This window comes from Trachemys scripta, chromosome 3, assembly GCF_013100865.1.
Source record: "Trachemys scripta elegans isolate TJP31775 chromosome 3, CAS_Tse_1.0, whole genome shotgun sequence".
Lineage (NCBI taxonomy): Eukaryota > Metazoa > Chordata > Testudines > Emydidae > Trachemys > Trachemys scripta.
Window position 1 is genome coordinate 117,956,412 of NC_048300.1, and position 4,281 is coordinate 117,960,692.

Here is a 4,281-nt window from a genome sequence, read left to right on the forward strand (position 1 = left end):
AAAAGTAAATAATAATCAAATCTTATTTCCAAACCTGATTACGTAGTCTGAGCTTCAGTTCAGAGGAAGGCCCCTTATTAACTGTCCATGCCAAAACGGGACAATGGTAAGTGGATGAATTGCTGAAGACTGTTCCATTCACACCTGAACCAGCATCATGACTTTAACAAATTTTACCATTCACTCTACTAGATACTTTTACAAAGGTCAAGAAAACAGAAGCGTTTTTTGTCTGATTGCCTTTTATTTCAGCAGCTCTTTTATCTGTATATGATGTCATTTCACAGAATTTCTAAACCATACTGTTTAAAACAAGCAACCTCAAGTATTGAATTTAGACCTAAAAATCCAATGGGGCTTAAAACCCCTTTTTCTTGTTGATGTTGATGGAAGTAGGAATTCAATCTGTTTACCATGACTATTTCCCTCTTTCTTTTTTTCTTTAAAAAATAAAAAACATAATTCAATCAAAAAGATGAAATAGAGTAACTGACACTGAAAATAGAAAATTGCTTGATTTCCTTGGAATTTAGGCCATTTATGAAGAAAAGACTCTCTCTCTTTCTCCCCCATATTTCTATAAGTGCAAATTTGACACCTATTTTCTTGACTCATCTGCACACACATTCCATAAAATGAAATTATAAAAAAAATCAATTCATATCATGTCTGCCCTGAAAATCCCTTGTCATAGGCCTGATCTACATCTAAAAATTAGATTGATATAGCTGCTAAAAAATGGGTGAGTAAACAACCATGAGATTCTTGTGGTATTTGTGAAAATATAGTTAGGTCAACCTAACCCCCACTGTAGATGCAGTTTGAGCACCGGAATGTCTTGGAGAGGTGGATTAACTCCAATGATGGAAAAAACCCTTCTGCTGATGTAGGAAGTGTATACAGTATGGTACTACAGCAGCCCAATTGCAACACTATAGCTGTTGTAGTGTAGACATATCCATAATGAATTTCATGTTCCCCTCATGAGAAGGATCATTGTTAAAGGCAGGTTTAAGTGTCCTCAGAGCACAATATTTTTTGCTTCTCAGATCAGCTTTCTTTCTTTGTGTCTGGGACTATACCTCCCTCCCATGCAAGACTCTGGCAAGAAGACCATTAATTTGATTTATCTCCACCGTGGTAGTTTCAGTCATTCTAGATGGTGAAATGTCACTCCTGGAAACTCTTGTAGCTGCACTCCTCAAATTTGTGGAATTTTAGAGGCCAGTGAAGAATGGCATGATTTGGTCTAGATACTACCTGCCTGTCAGGCTTATCTTCTTCTTAAAGTTCTGCTGATAATTTGGTAAGAGAAGACTGTTAATTCTTCTATCTTGGTCACATGCCAACTCAGGTCACTACATTCCGTCTATATAACTTCCCTTTCCAACCTTACTAGGAAAAGCTGGCCTTTACTTTCTGTCCTAAATAATTGTGTAATGTTGTTGCTTACCATTATAGTTTGTCACTCAGCTGAGACAGGGCTGTGTGTTTTAACAATGGACGAAATGATCTCCGTGTAGCTTGCAAAGAGCTCAGAGATCAAAATTGCTATATTAACATAGGGTCATTATCACACATTTCTGGTAAAAAAAAATAGTGGAATCATCTTCATTAGCATGTGGGTTGCTAATAGAACTATGGAGTTATCTCAAATGTATGCACTTTGAAAATGGAAAAATACACTTACAGGCATGACCCTATGCTCCTCTGCAAATATGATGCATATATAAATAGAAGAAGGAATGATGCAGCAATGTGCTAAGTAGCAATTTTAAAAAGAGAATAAACATAGGTGAGTCTAAAAGTAAAAAACATATTTTTTGCATTATTCTAATATTGAGACCATAATGGCATTCAGTTTGTATTTTATTTTTAAAAAATCTTGATTTCTCTTAGAGAAATCTTAGATTTCTCACAATTTCAGAGTAACTGCACCTGTATTCCCACTCTGTTGTTCCTCAAGGGCACACACTGGATGTCTGGGAGCCTGAAACATTATCTTGGATAGAGGCCTGCATCTCTCTCTCCTGATTGGGGTTTTAAGGCTGACAACTTCCTGCCTTACACTGTGATATCTCCAGCAAGCCAGTCTGCCTAAAGACTTTGCTTTCTCTCTCCAAGTTCTATGAAAAATGTATTGCCAGAAGTTACAAGTCACTACACAGCTCTTTCTAAGCAAGCACATTTGTTCTTAAGATAAAGCATTACAGAGAAAACACATGTTAAAAGCTTACCAGAAGTCACCCATCAATCTGATGGGTGAGGCTCGTTGATCTGAAATAAGGCTCTGAGTCGGTTTAAATGCAGCCTTTTATGCCAAAAGCCCTTTCTTTGTTTTTCTAGTCTCTAGAAACCCAGTTTGAACCAATATAGGCACACCCAGGTGTGGTACCTCTCTGTAGGTGTTTACAATGTGAGTGATTCATCTTTATCGGCCTCTGCTGTTTTTAGTTGCTTAAGGAGCTGTGGTAACCCTCTCCCATGGAGTACAGCGCAATCATATATATAATCCCTGGCCCACAGTGATACATACACTTAATACAATATGTTCCCTCAAAAACACTAGATGTCACAATGGCCTTAAATCTAAATCTCAGATACAAATACCCTTTCCCTGGAATTTTAAGAAAAGTCATGTCTGGATCCAAATGATTGAGACTTGACTCCATCTCTGCTTTCTATCTTTCACAGACACAGTTTTTATCTCTCTGCTATAAGTTTGCCAATCTTTTTTTCTTCATGGAGAGTTTATAGAATGACCTCACACAAGCTGATCTTTAAATTACATTAAAATAATGACAATAAATAGGCATATGTGACTAGTGGCATATGCATGGAGATTAAACTTGGGGCAATACCTACATTATATTTGCTGGTGAATGGTGGAGTTAATCTATGTCTCTACTGAATGCCAAAACAAAATGAGTGTTCTGTCTAGGATATAGGATGGGCCTTTTTTTTCATTTGGTTGTGGTGTGTTGGTGTAGGGGTTTTTTTTAATTACTATTTTTTTTTTATTTCTGTAACTTCAATTACTTGCTTGTATTTCCCAGTATCAATACCACAAGAATCTCATGGTTGTTTAATCACCCATTTTTTTACAAAACAATTCTGAAGATAGTGAGGAGCCATCACTAACTATACTTGTTCACTGGCAATCCTAGACCCTTCCAAGTTGACCTTCAGACTGGTGTGTGCCACAAAAACATTGTTTATGAATATTTGCATATTATTTGGGGTTCTGAGAAGGTCAGCCATCATCATTCTACTGGATCTCTCCAGTACCTCGCACATTTAACTTTGTCAACCATGAAGTACTGTTCAAATCATGGTACCAGCTGCGGTAGATAAAAACCTGATGAGATGGTTCCAGTCCTTTTTCGTGGACTGATCTCAGGGGACATGATGGAAAACTACACCTCAAACTTCAGATCTTCCACCTGTGGTTTTCCATAAGATTTCATTCTGCCCCCTCCCCCCATTCTATGTGCATTTTCCATCAAGCACTACTCCATTTTCCAGATATTCCTTCACACAGCTGGCTGAAGTTAATCCTGCAAAAAGATGGAGGTGATGTAAATCTGAAGAAGAAGAAAACATTTTGAAGAACTATGCAACAGCCAAACATCACCCTGAACAGAGGCCATTTGTTTCACCCCTCCTTCTCACTCTGGACTCCTTGCTTATAGCTACATTGATAACAAAGATGCAAGCAAATATCATCTTCCATCCATAGCTGGCCAACATACTGGACACTCATTCTGACAGACATGGACGTGGCCACCATAATCTTTGCATTTGTGACCTCCAGATTTGGATATAACAGTGTGCTGTAACTGAATTGGTCCAGCTGCATAGAAGTCAATAAGAATGTTGCATGATCTCCTGGGGCTTCTCCTCTTTCCTAACCTAATGGAAGAATCTCTAAAGAGGCTCAAGCTGCTTCAGCAGGGCGATGTTTTTGTTCTCATAACTTGTGATTTGGATGCTCTAAGAAAACCCTTCTAGAGATACTGAATCTCTTAAATCAGTGCACGATAATGTGGTCAGAGAATGGATATAACAAGAGATAATAACATAAAATAATAACAAATTGTATAAAAACTCTTGCCTCCCCCAGAAATGTGAAGCTCTTGGAAAGAGGCATTCCCACTAAGAGCCAGCCTGCAAGTACACAAATAATGGACCAGATTTTGCATTGACTTACATCTCTTTGAGAAGACTTGGACAGGGTACAAGTGCATGCAGAATTTTTGGTCTCATATCTCAAACTCAGTG